The 17,407-nt window shown below is 54.5% G+C and overlaps 1 protein-coding gene across 1 annotated transcript in view; it reads right to left on the bottom strand.

The window, feature by feature from the left end:
* The window catches only part of GLI2 (GLI family zinc finger 2), a 225,570-nt gene extending 212,039 nt beyond the window's left edge, over positions 1–13,531 (bottom strand). Inside the window, exon 1 of the mRNA XM_070423488.1 lies at positions 13,391–13,531. The gene's annotated coding sequence lies outside the window, so the exon portion shown is untranslated. The remainder of the gene's footprint in view (positions 1–13,390) is intronic.
* Between the last annotated feature and the right edge of the window lie 3,876 nt (positions 13,532–17,407).

The raw sequence follows: 17,407 nt of genomic DNA, 5'->3' as shown, positions 1-17,407 counted from the left end.
GAGGAATCAAGAACACATTCCAACAGAGCTTAAAGCAAATGCTTACCAAAAAGTATTAAGTGAAAATTATAGGAAGCAAACTATAAACCATACAATCTCAAATCTGTCAAATATGGGGAGGGGGAATAAATATTAATAAAAGGTGAAGACTACAATTAAGTTGACCAAAAATAACAGAACACGTTTTTTAATCCAGGAGAACAAAGCTGTTACAGTCCTCTCTGGGTTAAATGATCCCTAAGTGCAATGACGATGGGGCTAGGTCAGTCTGGGCAGGGGGCTTCCCGCTCCGCAGTCCTCCCACAGACGGCCCACATGGGCGGGGGTGGGAGGGATGGGCTGGCCTGTGGGAGCCACGTGACCACCAGCCTCCTGAAGCCCTGTGTCTCTTCTCTGACCATCTTTGAACAGGTCAAAGGACTGGAGAGCAGGACCACCGTCCTGGCTTGTGGGAACCAGGCTTGGCAAAGGCCCCTCCAGAGCAGGCAGGGAAGAGGGGCGCTGGGTCATCCCCCCGGGCCCAGGGCAGCCTCTGGCAGCCTGGAGATAAGGCACCATAGGTAGGTACTTGATCAGCACTTTCTAGAAACTCGCCCTGCTGGTGGTTGCTGCCTTCCTCGGCCAGGGACAGAGCACAGAAGTGTCCAGGTCTGGGGAGCAGGGGTCTGCCCTGCCACGGCATCTGCAGCAGACTGGGTGTCTAAGGCCCAGCAGGATGGTGACTGGCTTAAACCAGAAGCACGGAAGCGCGTGCTAAGAGAATTAGGATTCGGGTTCACTGGAGTCCCAGTGAGTCGGTAATGTGAGTCTGTCCCACGATCTGAGCATAAACCACAGGGGTGGCAGAGCCATCCCTGGGACTCACAGAGCCTCCCCTTCAGGGCACCCGGCTCTCATAAAGGGCCCTCTGCAGACTGCTCCCTGGAGGTTCCAGAAATGCCTCACTCTGACCATCGTTTGCCTTGGCCGCCCTTCCTCCCCTGCCCCTCCGTGGAGATCCAGTTCTGCTCCTCTCCGGGGGAGGCCCTCCTGGCTACTCAGACCCACATTCTGGTTAAATAAATGAGCCACTGCCCAAGGCCCAGACCCCAGCTCTTCATTACTCGGACCCAGGACTCTGTGATCCCTAATAGCTGCCGGGAAGAGCCTGGTAAAAAATGCACTGTGAAGTGGGAAACTTATCCGCCTGGGCCAGGAAAACAGACAATTCCTGCTCCGGGCCAACATCCCTAGGTAGCTGCCTTCTGAGGTCACGCTGGCCAATTCATGACTTTCTGACAGTAGCCTCCCAGCCAGGCATGGAGGGGAACAAAGGAAGATGCACATTCGAGAAACCTACTGGGATGTCGGAGGCCTTGAGCTGCTAAGCAAGTTAGCAAGGTGTGCACCTGTGGCAGGGAGCTAAGTGCCAGGCACAGGCCAGCTGTTCAGCGAGTGCTGGCTGATTGACTGATGGATTGCACGAGGAATCCCTTCTGATGGCAAGTGCCACGCGGTTTCAAATGCAAGGCCCAGGAAAGGTCTGAGATTGCCGCCTGCTGTGAGAAAGACTGCGCAGCGTGCAGGCCCCAGCTTGAAGAGGAAGCCCATGCGGGTCCTGTGTGTCAGGGCAGGGGGGTTGGGGGGGGGCCGCCCGTGCTGGATCACTCCCTGCGGCGGGGCTGCCCTGTGCACCACAGGATGTGGAACAGCATCCTGGCCTCTCCCCACTGGATGCCAGTAGCAACCTCACAGTTGTGACAACCAAAGATGTCTCCAGGCATCACCAGATGTCCCCGGGGAACAAACAGCCCTGGCTGAGAATCAGAGCTGTCTGCAGGCCTTGCCTGGGGCAGACCAGCTGCTCCCATGGCACTCGGGAAGCCACCTGCAGGAGAGGGTCCTGGGAGGTGTCCGAAGATCTGGCTCGGCTCAGGGCTCTGCCTCATTGCCTAGGCCAGCGGTTCTCAACCTGTGGGTCGCGACCCCTTTGGCGGTCGAACGACCCTTTCACAGGGGTCGCCTAAGACCATCCTGCATATCAGATATTTACATTACGATTCATAACAGTAGCAACATTACAGTAATGAAGTAGCAACAAAAATAATTTTATGGTTGGGTTACAACGTGAGAAACTGTTTTTAAAGGGCCAGAAGGTTGAGAACCACTGGAACATGGAGATTGCCCAGTGTCTCTGAGACTAGTTCACCCACCTGCAAAACGAGGCCAAGTTCTACAAGCGGCTTGCAGGCTCTAGGCACGCAGAAGGCACTCAATAATGCTTTACATGGACTTGCGCCTAGCTGCTCTGAAACCTCAAGCGAGCATCTTCAATCTCTCAAAAGCTGGAAAGATTCTGCTGGAAATCCACTAAGGCCTACCTAACCAGGGCCTCAAAACAGCTGTCCAAACACTTGGCTAAGTTATTCCACTTTTCTATTCTAAGGAAATAATCTGAATTTCAGGTAAACATTTACACACAAAAATGTCTACTCCAGCGTTACCTACAGTAACAAAACTGGAAACAATCGAAATGTCCAAGGATGTAAAGAAAGTAAAACAAAATATGACAGAGGCAAAGAAATATCATGTAGCAAATCACATAAAATTATTCACTAATAGCATAGAAAATGTTCATAGTGAATCAACAGTTACAAGACTGTACATAATGTAACTCCAATTCTGTGAGAAAATATAGAGCAAAATATCATTTCACACAAAATAACAGAGAGAAAGAGACTGAGAGACAAATTAATAAAGTTTCCCTCTTTATGCTGTTCCCTATTTTGCAATTTTTTGGTAAAAAATTAGCATGTCTTAGTTTTAAGCATGAAGAAAAATATTTTGTTGTTTTTCATATTTTCACATCAGAAGATTTATTTGCTTGAATCACCAAGTTTTAAACCATAGTCCAGACCTTGAACACAGAGCCCTCAAGCCAAGCAAAGAAGAGAATGTTTACACCTAAGGAAACGAAACCCAAGGAAACAAACAGAGGGAAGAGGGACCGGCAGGGCTTGGGCAGCCTCGGGGCGAGCAGGGCTGGCAGGGGGACCGTGAGGGCCAGGCTTGTCCGCTGCTGCTCCGCATGCCTGTGTGCGGGCCGGGCAGTGGTCAGGCAGCCGGTGGGGGACAGATGGTGCTCACTCAGGCAGCCACTCCGTGAGGATGCGAGGAGATGCTGGTGCTGGGCCGTGGTCCGAGAGCTTGACTCTCACTGCTGAAGTCATGGTCAACAGGACGCACACCAGGTACGGGATGTCAGTCAGGACCCCCAGGCCCTGCGAACCAAGGCTTCCAGTTGCATCTACAAAGAATGCCACTCCTCCTTCCGGGCCTGCCACTGACCGCCCACTCACGGTGTCCTGAAGGTGGGCCGTGGTGGCAGCGAGGGACCACGGGGCCTCGTCTGTGCTGGGCAAAGCAGCTGGGTTGGGCGCCTGGGCCTGAGGGGCCTGGGGCTGAGGGGCTGGACCTAGAGAAGGATGAGGCACCGGCACCCAGTGCTGCTCACCAGGGACCGGGAGGAGATGGAGATGCCACCAGCCTGCATCCACTTCCCCTGGGGCTCCCAGTGCTGGGGAGCAGCTGGGCAGTGTGCCCTCATCTGCTTTACACGTTGCCCACAGGAATGTGGACCGAGCAGAGGACCTGAGCATACGTGGGCAGCCAGGAAAACTGCCTTTGGATCAGCGCAGTCCCTGGATGGCCACCCTCTGAACCAACCGCACAGTGGAAGGGACGCATCCACAGGTCCCAAGTTCAAACATATGAAAGTGCTGTTTCATGCTCTCTTGAAGTCCTTGCTCACATGTACTTGAAAGATTAACATAAAGCTAAAAGTCTGCCCTGCAGGACAGTACAAATCACACAGCCCCCAAATGCTGGCCTCCGCCATCCCAGCCCTAGCCCTAGCCCAGGCCTCCAAGGCAGCAGGACTTCAGTGATGGGAAGGCCCCCATTCCAGGGCCCTGACCTGGAGAGAGAGGGCACGCTGGCTCCCCCTCAGAGCCTCATCAATGCTAACTAACACACACCCGTAAGACTCCTCTGAGCTGCGCGAGGGCCTCGGAGAGAAGCCTGCGTGTCCTGAGGTTCCAGCTGCCCCACCCCCACCCAGGCTCTTTCTTGCCTCCTCACTCAGGAGACTCGAGTCACAGTAAGAAGGTCGAGTCACAGTAAGGAGGTCGCACTCCTGAAATATGCGGACACCAGGCCAGCACAGGGAGTGTGATGTGAGCTGGGGTCGGCGGTCAGCCAGGACTGCAGAGCGCGGGAGCCACCGGCTTCCCTCAGGGTGGGCAGGGCAGGCTCCCAGCAGCTCTGAGGCTTGAGGCCACCCCAGCTCCTGCGGGCAGGCGCCGGCTCCTACCACCCCACTCTCACTCCTGCCCACCCCACTCTCACTCCTGCCAGTCTAATTCCTTCCGACCCTTAGGGAACCCTAAAGACACCACAGGTAGGTCCTCGAGTCGAACCTCAGTGTGGGTCAAACTGCCCAAAGACCTGCTCAAACTGTGAAATCCCACCTGGACCCAAAGAGGGTCCGATCTCTGGCCACCTCAGCCATGAAGCCATGAAACAGCCACCACGCTCTCAGCACAGGCAGCTCTTCCACAGGGATGAGGAAAGAGCCACCCTAGGACCCTCAGGCCAGGACAGGACACATAACTAAGGTGCAGATTTCAAAGGCTGGCGACTCTGGTTTCTCAGGGCCTGAAGGCTGCCTTTCACAGAAAGCCGGTGGCTGCCAGCACCCCTCCCAGTCCTGGCCACTGCCTCACGATGGAGAGCAGCCAGTCTGTGTGCCCCAACCTCCGCGGCACAGCGGACCAGCCGCTGCAAGGCTCGGTCCTCGGAGGCCAGTCCTGGCTGGCCACCAGCTGTAGATGCAAAAACCACAAAGGAACATCCCAGGAAGAAAACACATACCCGATCGCTGCCCCCTAAACACCCTAGACAAACTGCAGACCTCGGGGCCCCACTCCACAGGAGCTCTGGTTCAGGAGTTCTCGGCGGGGCCTGGGAATCTGCGTTTCAACAAGCTTCCCAACCAGGGGCCCAGGCAACTCGGAGATGCCTGAGGCCCATTCTCGGCTCTTTCCCGGTAACTCACTCCCAGTTCTGACTTCATTCTCTGCTACTTCTCTTTTTTCTATAAGCGCCTCGTAGAAGAAAAAAATCTTCTAATTCATAAAGGGACCTGGTAGTTAAAAGTCTTACTGATATATGCGTATATCCACATAAATAAACATGTCCCATGTCCCACTTAACACACTGCGGACCAGTGGTTTTATTGCTGGCTTTACCCAGTGGCCAGATAAGTTTCTATTGAACGAGTACAAAAAACGTTTTACATGAATGTTAAAGGCACGCTTTAAAATTAAATACCCATTGCATTTTGAAGTTATATATCACGTGTTCTTACAAGCTAATATCTTTTTAAAGTATGATACTTTGTAAAACACTGTGTAATATGAGCGAGAATTCTCGCGATCCGTCCGCAATGTGTTTTATCAGGAAGAGTTACCCCTCACACTCTATTATGTACGTGCCCATAGATGAAGACATCTGCATGACATCTGGCCCCTCCCCGCTGCTCCATGCCCCCATCATCATACTGAAAACTCCTGGCTGCGGAACTGCTGAGTCAGATTTCCTCTTTCCCTATGAAACGGGCAACGCACACACACCCTCAGCCCATGAACACAGAGACGTCCCCTCACCTTGATCTCCGCAGACTGCGAGGGCCGGCCCTAAATACACTGTCACTGCCTGACACAATGGATCACCGCAGCACCGCTGTCTGAATGATGTGCCTTCAACCTGTCATCAGATGGCAATGACCTCAATTTTTGCAGAAGTGAAGTCAAAACTCCACCCTTATCTCCAGAGATCCAAAACATATGTATTTGTCAGCTCTCCCTTCCACTGTCTGTAACCTTCAGGACAGTCTGAGAAGGCCAGAGGGCCGAGTGCTCTCCCGTCCCCTCCAATGTCCCCAAGTGCAGCCCATCCAGGCCCCCCTGTGAGCACAGAGCTAGCTAAGGAGAGTGACTGGCAGGGGAGGTGGGCCATACCCTTCGAGGTGCCTCCCTACACTGTCCCCCGGAGCAGAGGCAATGGCCAGGCCCCACACTTCTTCCAGACTCTGGTCCTCACACCCTGATTCTCAGAGAGGCTGCGAGGCCAGGGCGGCTGGCTCCAGGGCTCTGAAGCTGGGGAACCTGAGAGACCACGTCTGCCAGCCCCTCCTTCCACAGAGAGATGAAGCAACTCGCACAGGGTCACCCAGCTCCGGAGTGAGTGGTCTCGCTCTCCCTGAGGTAACCCCCTGGGGTTCAGGCTCAGTTCTCTCCAGAGTGCTTCATCCATCACTGCTAGGCTCTTCCTCAGCTTTTTCCAGAGAAACAGCCTGAAAGGATGCCATCTATAAGCAAGTCTGCCCAGCGGGTATGGCAGGGTGTGGGGGCCAGGGAGGCCTGCCCAACTTTCTAGCCCACCGCCACCTTCCCAGGCAGGGACCAATGAATGACTGGCTCCAGGATGGTCTTAACCAGCCAACGACAAAGATGAAGGTGGGGGCATCGAGCCCCTTCGCCCTCGTGCCAGGGGCAGCCATCCTCATCTTTCAAGCCTTCCTTCACTCCCAACGTGGCGCTGGTTCAGTCCCAGGAGACATGGTGCCTGGAGGGTCAGGTTGGAATTATTGACATGCCTTTGTGACCTCCCAGACACAGCTTGGTGAGACTTCTGTCCCGGCCTCTGAGCCCCTGCTTGGGGAATGGAAGATTCTCAAAGAAAGAATCAGCAAATGAAGAGCTGGTTCCCGGCCCCCGAGGTCTGCCTGCGCTGCATGCCCTTCATCCTCATCTCCCCAATCGCAGGTTTGAAAATATGGACTTGTTTCTTTTTCTTAGCTCCCAACGTAATGAATGAGTTTAAATATTAGAAGTTGAAATTATTAAGTAAATCATTTCACCTGCAAAGCTTCTATTTGCATAACATTAATTCATGATGGCAGCTGAAACAAATTCATCACATTCTGTATATTAGAAGCTGATTTATGCAGGAATTGAAAAAAATCATGAGCTCAAAATTATGTTGACATGATGTGGGTGCTCAATAGAGAAAGATTTTTCTCGTTCTTTTCCTTTTTTTTTTTTTTTTTTAAATCATCCAAACAACTGAATTATGGTGAGAAGGAACAGGATTTGAGCAGAGGAAGCAGGCGAGGGACTGGCACCCAGGAAGATGAATAACGCTCCGTCTCACGTGTGTGGCGGGCTCTCGGTGCGCGTACACACGCTCTCCAGTTATGAATGTCAAGTATGCCAAAGATACTCTGGCAAATCATTACCATTCATCACCACTAACCGCCATTAAATTTCAATCAATTCAACTTAGCACAAGTGTACTTGAACGGCCCTTACAGTTCCTTCTAAATGTGGCTCAAAAGTCGAGCTGACTTATTGCATTGTCCACCACACAAAGCAGCATTGCTAAGCACCGGCGTGGACCCGGGACCGATGCGCTTTTCACATCCTAGGCATTCAGAGATCTTTCTTTTTCTGAGCGCTGCGAGTTCTCCAATCCCTACAGGTCAAGTCAAATGGGGGTGGGGGTGGGGAAGGGGTTACTATTTTGAGAAACCACCATTCCTTCTCTGCCTTTGGGTGTAGACAAGGCAAAAAGAGGCCTGTGAGTTCGTCTGTGATCCCTCACAGGAAGTTTCTGACGCTGGGTAACATGGCCCCCTGTCTCCCGGCTCTGGTGAAAGGCTCTCAATTCACTCTGCAAACTCTGAGCTAAACTCGCAGCCCCTGCTCCGGGGTAGAGGGAGAGCGAGCGTGTAGAAAAGGGGAGGGGAGTTGAAAGGGGACAGGAATCCTGCAGTCCACGGGGGTGGGAGCACCCTTTGGAAAAGGTGCCTCTCCCAGGTGGGTGCAGGCTCGCGGGGACGCTGGGACCACACTCGGGTCTCTCCCTGGCGACAAAGGCAGTGGCATCGCAGCTTCAGGTCTGGCTTGCTGGCTTTCTTTCTGACTCGCCAAGAGCAGAGTCCAGCCTCTCCCCACTCGCCAGAGGAGAACCGGGGGGGGGGGGGGGGGGGACACGACAATGTGGCCATTGTTCAGCCACAAACCAGGCAGCAGGCAGGTGGGAGGAACGCAGAGCCTGCACCGGGCACCAAGGCACCCAAATCCCCTGGACATGGGCATGGTCCCCAAGGGCTGGGCACCCGCCTCCTCCAGGAACTCCAGGGCCAGTCCTCGGGGGATGGGAGAGAATGCTGGAAGGAGAGCAGGAAGGAGAGAGGAGAGAGAAGAGCGAGAAAGGAAAGACACACAGGAGGGGGGAGCAGAGGAAGAAAAACAACGTGGGGGAGAGAAATAAAAAGATACAAAAGGAAATAGGAGATAGAGGAGGTGAAGAGAGAAGAGGAATAGTAGGGGAGAGAGAAAGAAACAGAGAGAAGGAGGGGAAGGAGGAGGAGGGGAGGAGAGAGAAAGAATTCATAGAGGAGAAGAAGAAAAGAGTAGAGGGAGAGAGACTGACAGACAGATGGACAATAGAATGCACCATCGGCTGCCAGGAAGCCTCTGCAAAGAGCAAGAGTTCACCCTGTTTCACAGAGGGAAGCCGCTCCAAACCCAGCCGAGTCAGCAAAGCATAATCACACCAGGGGCTTTGCTTAATTACAGGTTTGAGAGCGAGGGCTGGAGGAAGAGAGATACTTAACTGTGTCCCAGGGAAGGCCCCGGCACTCAGATGGTCTGTGTGGTGGGAGAACACAAAGACCCCACCAACACACACACACACACATACACACACACACACACACACACACACACACCCCGCTGAGCAGGATCCTGGACGGCCAGGCAGGGGTCTGCCGCGTGTAGACTCAGGCTGGCTGGAACAGCCATGGGGGGGTGGGGCTGTAATGTTCAGTTGGGACAGGAGTCCCTGGCTGAGGCGTCCTGGTCAGCAGTGAGGCCCCAGCGTGGGGAGGCCCTGCCTCTGCCTGCAGCAGGGCCACCCGCCCTGCCCACCCCCCACTCGCTCGGGAGGCCAGGGGCCTTCCCCCAAGGGGGGAAATCAATCCCGTGCTAATGAATAAAAAGTCCCCTTTATTTCACTATGTTTTTGGTTCATTAAATTTTCCACAGATTTGCAGAGAAGAAAACATAATCAATAAACCCTGACAAAAGTGAACGTGTGAAAAAGGCCTGAGAATGGAAAAGCAAGATAAAAGTGATATCCGATCACAGATTTCAGCCATGACCAGCTGAGGCCGCTGAGGAATCTCAATGGACCATCACCCTTTTGGGCTTCCCTTCCCTTTGCTGGAACTCCTCATTCAAGACAATAGTAAATGCACTACAACTTTTTTCTTATGCTAATGCATGAAACCCGGCACTCAGTTAAGACGCTCTTCCCGGCAACCTGGTTTTTTAACCACACACATGCGCACACACAAAGCCACATTCACTTACTCAACGTAAACCAAAATCACAAAGACGGTTTACTATGTACTCTCTGGTCACATCTTAAATAAGTTATTTTCCCCCACTTGTATAAAAGAAACTAGAATCAGAACAACACAGGATTGTTGAGGACGCTTTTGTTGACGAAGAAACTGAGAAAATAAGATGCTAACCATGCAGAAAGTATGCAGTTATGGTTGTCCGACTTTCCCACAGCTTTAAACATAGATTATGAAGGGTAAGGATGTATCCATCACCCTCAGCATCTACAAACAACGATCAGTGATTTGTTTTCTTAAAGCCTTTCTCTGCCACAGCAAACGCTCAAATTCATTTCAGAGAAAATGAGTCACATTGAACCTGGAGTCCTGCACTTATTTGAAAAGCAGGAAGCGGTTGCTCTACACCAAAGGGCGCACCAAACGCTGCTGTCCACCAAGGTGCAGGCGGGGCAGCTCCCTCCAGTGCTGTTTGGCAGCCCTGAGCCTGTCCCCTGAAACTGCTGTGCACTCTGCTCTCTGGGACCCTCGCCTAGCCCACCTCGCTGCACTTTCTGGAACCTGAGAACAGTTCTTCTCTTTGGCATTCTTCACGTGTTTCATTGGTCCCTGCCTCTGCCGCTTACTGAAAAGAAGAAAGGGGACTGCTTCCCTGGGGTTCCTTTTCAAAGGGCCCTGGCCCCGCGGGAACAGCTGCAGCTGTCCACCCCAGTGCCCCCGAGGGCCACCTGGCGCACCTGCCTGGAGGCCCTCGAGTACCAGGACCCAGGCCCTGGCACAGGTAGAAACCACCCCCCAACCTAAAGCAGCGAGGCTGGTTGGCATCATGAGTGAGCAACACTTGGTGAAAGAAAGCCCTGCGGAACACACTTGCACCAGGAAAAGACCGGCTGCCTCCCCGAGAGTGCACACGACGGAGGGCTCGGGTGTTGACCTTTAGTAAGCCAGCCACATGTGCAGGGGTCACACAGGCTTTCACAGTGCACAGGACAACCCCCAGGTCCCAGCTAAAGGGGACTGCTGGCATCGGTGAGGTGAAGTGCTCCGCCCCGCCCCCCCCCCCCCCCCCAGGCCCTGATGGATGAAGGGTGTTTATTAGGCAAATATCCAATTTTGTCCGCCTGCTGCGGAATCCCCTGCTTTGCTAATCCAGTCCTAAGGGCTACACTGTGTACAGGGCACTTGTGGGAGTACAAAAAGCATGAAGTATTTGTGTATTTTTCAGTCTGCAGAGCAAACAAGCCAGCTTCAGCACACAGCTCCCAAGCCCCGGGAAGCCCGGCAGCCAGCCGCTGGCCGGTGGCCCTGTGGTCCCCTCTTGTGGGCTGGAGCATCCCTGGGGCAGTGGAGTGGCCTCCGCCCTAAGGCTGTTGGGCCAGAGGGGCCTAGTCTACCTCTCACAAACACTTCAAGGGGGGCAGGCCAAGAGCCCCCCTGCAAGGCCGGGGAGCCTGGGAGGCTCCCTGGAAGGAGGCCGACCCTTGTGTCAAATCCCCAGAACAATTCCCACGGAAGGTGAAAACATCTCTCACAGCCCTGCCTCGTTCCTCAGTGAGCCGGCCCTGGTTTGGGAGCGTTCCTCTCCTCTCCTTCTCATGCGCATCTATTGACTTAGAAAACAGACAGGTCTGGCCACACTCTCCCCGGATGCCGGACCAAGGGAGGGCTGTCTCCTGGGCCCCGGGCTCCCGGCCCAGAATGGGACCTTCCTGCATTAGTTTACATCCCCCCAGAACCACTAAACCTCACGAAAGTAGTCTATTTCTCAAAGCAGAGGAGAAATACAAAGCCACCCTAAATATTTCAAAATATAACCAACTTTGAAACTCTCAGAGAAGTGACAACTGTCCCCGTCTGGGTTGGAGTGGAATTTAAATCTGGGAGAGAACATCTCCACAATTTCCTGTAACCCTCAGCCGCAGGAGGGAGCGGCTGCAAGTCTAGGAAAACGAAAGCAAGAAAGATGAAGAGGAGCAAGGAGGGAGGTCAGAGGCCCCAGAAGAGAGGCCCGGACAAGGCGCATCTGGGGTTCCAGATCCTGGGTCTAGATTGCCCCAGGCAGGCCCGGAGCTGGGACAGCGTCCAGAGCATCAGAACTCCCAGCAGGCGGCTCAGCCAGGGTGCTCCCCTCCCCTGGGACCAGCCTAGGGAGCCGCACAGTGAATCTCCTCCAGGCCGCTCCCGGCTCCCAGGCCCGCCGGCCTGCAGGACGCCCGGGGGAGGGAGGAGACCTGCCAGCCGAGGTGAGGAAATGGGCGCGGAGGGGCCTTGTAGGTGAGGTGGCGCAAACAAACTTCATCGTGGACTTGTGAGGAGCCCGCCTATCGCCCTGCCTTCCACCGCTGTATATTTTGGATTTCACAGTTTATTTACTTTACTTTTTGGCACCGAGCCCCCTGAGCATGCCAATACAATATTTGTTTAAACACTATTTTATGCCGCTTGCGAGGGAAACGTTTACTTTCAAATTCTCCAACATCCCCAGAGCCTCGTCTGCAAACAGCATGTGAGCGTTTTACAACTGCGCCCTTTATCTGAAGCTGTCGGGATTAAACCTCACGCCGCGGGGGCGGGGGCGGGGGCGGGGGCGGGGCCGATCCGGGCTGCGGCCACCGGCGCGAAGCCCCGGCGGGAGGCGCTGCACCCCGCGCGCTGCCGGGCGGGAGAGCCGAGCGGCGACTGCGACCCCCGCGGCCGGCACCCGACGCTGGGGAAAGGCCCGCAGTTCCGGTCGGATCAACTCTGAGAGCCACACAAGAATCATACAAAAGAGAGAGCACCCGAGGGGGACCCAAGGCCCGCGGGCGCCTCCGCCGCGGGTCACCAGGATGCGGCGCGCGGCTCCATCCCTAGCTACTCGCGCCGTAAAAGTCGGGTTTCCTAGGAAATGACAGCAATTCCTGCCGGGCTGAAAAGGCGCCGAGTTGGGTGGACTTCAGCTCCCCGACTCGGCGGGAGTGCGCGCGCGCACGCACACACACACACACACACACACACACAGCACACGCTCCTTCCTCCTCCCTCCCCACACCCCCCCCCCCGCCCCCATCCAGGGAAAACGCTCCCCTCCCTAAACCCTTAATAGGATTGGCGCCCAACTCTCTCCGCGCCTCTCCCCATCCATCACACACAGATCAAGTTCCAGTAGTGGATTTTTCAAATTCCTCAGCAAATATACTTGTTGAGAGATTGGCTCGGAGGGTAGGGTACGGGGGAGGGGGATGAGTGGGGGCGGGATTAAAGTGAGGGTGGGGGGACCCCGAGGACCCGGCCAGGGATTACACGCGGATCCCTACGGGAAGTCCAGCGGCTCTCGGGGCGGAGGGCTGGAGGAGGAGGAGGAGGAGGAGGAGGGGAAAAGCGGAGGGAGAAGGGAGAGGAGAGCTGACCGAGGGGGAGGGGGCGCAAGGCCTGATGAGGGGGAGGAAGGAGGGAGGAAGAAAGAAAGGCAGGGCTCCGGGACGGGTCGCGCGGAGAAGTGCAGTTAGAAGTTCAGGATTGGATGGCTGCAGCCCTCCGCACGCAGCACACTCACCTAAGGCGCACTCTCACTGCCCACCTCCCGGGGTTCCGCAGCATCCCAGCCTCCCTGCCACCCCCCCCAAAAAAAATAAAATAAAATAAACAGCCCCAGGTTCCGGCGCGGTGGAGAAGGGACGAGGGCCGCCTGGCTGTGCACCCGGAGAAGAGAAGCTCTTTCCCCCAGGTAGGGAGGGGGATGCAAAATCCGCCCCCCGCCCCCCAGTCACGAGTTCCTACCCCCTGGCCCCCTAAACCCGGTGTCCCGATCCCAGCGCCCGGGCACCCTCCGGGACGGCACAGCATCCCAGCCGGCCCGGATTCGGCTGGGGTAGGGGCACTTCTCAACGAAAGGCAAGCGAAAGAAGGCCAAGGCAACTTTACCGAGAGACAAAAGTTTACCTCTAGCACGCAGGTGGCCGCTGGGGAGCCAGGCAGTGGCTGCCAGCCCTCATCCCAACTTGGCTGGCGCGGCGACCGGCCGCTCGGCCGCCGGCTGCCGTGTGCAGGGGCTCAGTCCAGCGGGGCCGGCGGGCCAGGCAGGAGAGGGGACGGAAAGGCGGGCGGGGGCCAGGCCGCCCCGATCGCCGGCGCGCGGGGGGCTCCCCAGGCTCCGGCGCGCCGCGCGGCTCGCGCTACTTCCTCCAGCTCCTCCGGCGACCCCGGCCCTTCCTCGCCTGCCTCAGCGGCCGCCGCCGTCGCCTCCCGCTCCTTCTCGAAGTCTCATTGATGGGAGTTGGAAGAAAAGTCCGCGGAGCCGTGCTGCCTCGGCTGGCGAGCTGCGGCACTCCCGCGATCCCGGCGCCGCCCGGACGGCGCAGCGCCCCCGCGCGCACGGCGGCAGCACACCGGGCGCCGCGCACCCGCCGCCGCGCACCCGCCGGGCCCGGGGACCGGAGGAGAGGAGGCGGCCGAGGACGCTCCTCCCAGCCCGGAGGAGAGGAAGCACACCTACAAGGAAAGTTCGATCCGGGAAGGAAAGAACCCGCCAGTCTCCAACACTTTATTTCAGGCGCCGGGGTGGGTGGGGGTCGCTAACTCAAGTCAGATGAGCCCGGAGCGGAGGCGCTGGCGCTGCTGTTTCCAATCTCTGACATCACCGCGCTCCCCACTTCCCTCTTCCCCTCCGCCGAGAGCGCCCTGGTCGCTGCTCCCCGGGCGCCGGCTTCTTAGGGCGCAGGCGGAAACCCGGAGGGAGGGAAGGGAGGGGTCCCTGGCACCCGCGGACCCTCTCCAGCCAGCAGCAAGCAGGTGCCCTGGGTCCTTCCTGGGCCCCCGCCTCGGCGGGCCTGAGTAGCCATTTGAACGCTGGTTGGCGAGAAGCGAGGCAGCCTTCTAGGGTTAGTGCTTGTGTGTTTTGCTGGGAGACTTTTTGTTTTGTTTTGTTTTTAGAGACTCCACTGGAGCTGCGCAGCCAGATGGAAGTAATCAGAACCCAACAACAGAGGAAGAAGGAAGAAAAAAACACACTGAATTTTGGGGCCAAAATGTGTATGGGGATGTGTGTGAAAGAACTTGTTAAGCAAACTCGGTGACTAGGTCCCAACCCTTCAGGGACCACCAGCCTCTCCAGAACTGAGGATCCTCACCCACTGGGAGAATTTTTTATTTTTCTTCCGAACATTTGTGGAGCACCTACTATGTGCTAGGGGACAGGTTTTATTTCCTTTATTTTATTTAACCTACAAAATTCCGTGAGCTAGGTTCTTTAATACCCAGTTTTACAAGGGAGGGTTTACTGAGGTTTAAAGACTTTAAGTAACGTGTCCAAGGTCAGAGCACTGACGCCATGAGTGTCAGTAGTCGTAGCATCAGTTCACCCAGATTCACCCAGTCCTGGGCGTGGGAGCATCAGCCCCTCTTCCTACCTTGGACCTTGTCTGAAAGCAGGGGACTCACAGGCTCAGAGACCCAACTCTGACCGCCCTGTGGGGTGTGAGCTTCACAGGCCCATTTCCTGATGTAATTCCTTGTTTTCAGTAACCCTCTCCCTACACCATGGAGCTTCCCTAACTTTATTTTTCACTTTTTAATCAAAGAAGCAGCATGCTGATTCCCATTTCCTCTTACCCTCCTTTCTTCCTTTCTCCTTACCTGCATCTGTATGAGAGAAGCAACAATTTCTTCTTGACCTGGAGAAAAAAAATATGCAGACTAATATTAGAGCAACTCGATGCTAATTTTGTTTTTCTTCAAATAGGCTATCCAGATGGGAGGAGGGAACCTGCAGGGATTTAAAAAGCAAAACTTGCAGAGGCCAAAGCATTTATTAAAGGGAAATGAAATTTGAAAGGGGCTTTTTCTTTAAATATGATCAGATTCACCATTCCTCCATGCTATTTGTTTAAATTCCTGCTGAGCTTTCAGAACACGGACTCCAAGGAGACAGAAAAAGTAAACGCTCCCTCCCGTCCTTGGCCATATTTTAATGACCCTATTCATATCTACTGCAGGAAGTGTGGGGAATCATCTCATGTTCCTGGAATATTAGCAGCGTCGGCTGATTACTTCATTACCAGCTTGTCTCTGTCGGTTTCCTTGTGTTGTTACGTCTGTGAAGTTTAAACAAATCAACATTTTGGGATAGTTCCTTTTCTCTGTTTTGCTTCTCCGACCAGCTCAACTCCTGCTGGAATCCAGGCACTCCCATAACCATTCCTGGCTTATTTTGGCAAGAAGGTGGCTGTGGAGGTGAAGACGGAATGTTTTCAGTTTGAGGAGAGGCTGTAGACCCGGGCCTTAACCCCTGATGGTCAGAAGTTTGGGCACCAGAAAAGGCAGCGGGAGGTTGGGAGCAGAGGCAAACTGACAGAGCAGAGAAAGCCTGCACCTGAACCTCGGCGCACAGCTCCTGGCCCGCGTCTAGAACTAAATACAGGGCCTTGGGCAGTCCCAGTCCGTTCCCTCAGCAGCTCTTTGTGTGCCAGATGCAGTGCTGAGTGATGTAACTTCTCAGGGAGGGCGGCTGGCGTGTGGGACCCTTTGCCTCATGGAGCTCACGGCTCATTGGAGCTCTGAAACCTTGTTCACTCATGCGCCTGCTGGTCATGCTGGCTGTTGCCTGGGAGCCTCTCCATGTGGCCTCTCTGCTTAGACTGGCTTGGACTTCCTGGAGCCTGGTGGGTGCCAAGGGTGAGCTTAGTGAGAAATAGCCAGAGGAAGCCCTGTTCCCTTTTAGAAAACCCTGGAAGTCACACAGCATCACTCGGCTGCATGCTGTTCAGTGAGACAAGAAGTTCTGGGTTTGAAGGGAAAGGAAAATAGACTCTACTTCATTCATTCATTCATTCATTCATTCATCCTTGTTGAGCTCCTACCATGTACCATGCACGTTAGAGATAAAAAGGTGAATGACACAGTCCTTGCCTTCCTCCACCTGCTTGTCCTCGTAGGGTGGCACTCTCATAGGTCCTTGTGTCAGCTTAGACAAGTGAGGACTAGGAAGGAGGCTGTCATGTGCAGGACAGCTTGGAAAAGGAAAGTGCTTCAGAGGGGACCATGGGAGATTGGTACAGCCATCCTGGGGACAGGAGGGGAGGGGAGGGGAGGGGAGGGGGTAAAACCAGCAGGGCTTGCTTAGAGGTCCAGGGGATGTTTGCCAGGCTTTCTCCCCTCAGGGCCAGCCACTCAAGGACTTTTCTCAAGACACATTGTGGGTTTCTTAACCAAACTAACAAAGATAACATCATCTCATAGCCACTAGTGAACCTAAGAAATATCAATAGTCCTCACCAGTCACATAACAACAAAAGACATTATTTCAAGACAGCTTAGAAAGGAATTATTAAATACACCTAATTAAAAAACAATGAAATTACTATAAGATTCTGGACTGAGCTACACACTGATCTTAGGGATAGCCTCCATGCCTTTACTGCATTAAATTTACCTTCAATTAGCCACTGCTCTTGGGGGTTACGGGAAGCCATGGCAAGACAGTGGGCGATGGCCGTGTTCTAAGACATCTGCTTCCTGGGGTTCTATGCCCTCCATTCCCTGCCTCCAGTGGGAGGAAGATCATGTGGAAGTCACCTGTGGACTGCCCTAAAGGACATCTGAACGTGAATCTTCTCCAGTGGGTATAGGTAATTGCTCTTCTTTGACCTCCTTCATTATTATTTTATTAATGTTTCAATTTGTCTTTTAAAAGTTTTGGTGTCAAAGGTTCATGCCTGGGTTACTTGGTGAGCCTCCATTTGCCAGAAATCAGCTGGAGAGAGGCGAGGTCCCACTGCCCTTGAATGATTTGAAGAAGGAAAGACATGGCTTGGGGAGCCTCTGTCAGACCTCCAGGTGGAGGGCCTGGGCAAAATGGGAGCAGGCACCTAGTTCAAGAGGCCTGAGCTGGTGAATAGCGGAGGCTAGCCCAAAGCTCCCCCACCCCCGCCCAAATTAACATACGAATAAGAAGTTTTCACA

This window comes from Myotis yumanensis, unplaced genomic scaffold, assembly GCF_028538775.1.
Source record: "Myotis yumanensis isolate MYYU_CA2020_CCGP unplaced genomic scaffold, mMyoYum1.0.hap1 SCAF_8, whole genome shotgun sequence".
NCBI lineage: Eukaryota > Metazoa > Chordata > Mammalia > Chiroptera > Vespertilionidae > Myotis > Myotis yumanensis.
Note: the sequence above shows the minus strand (reverse complement) of the source record. Positions and strands in the feature narration are given on the sequence as shown.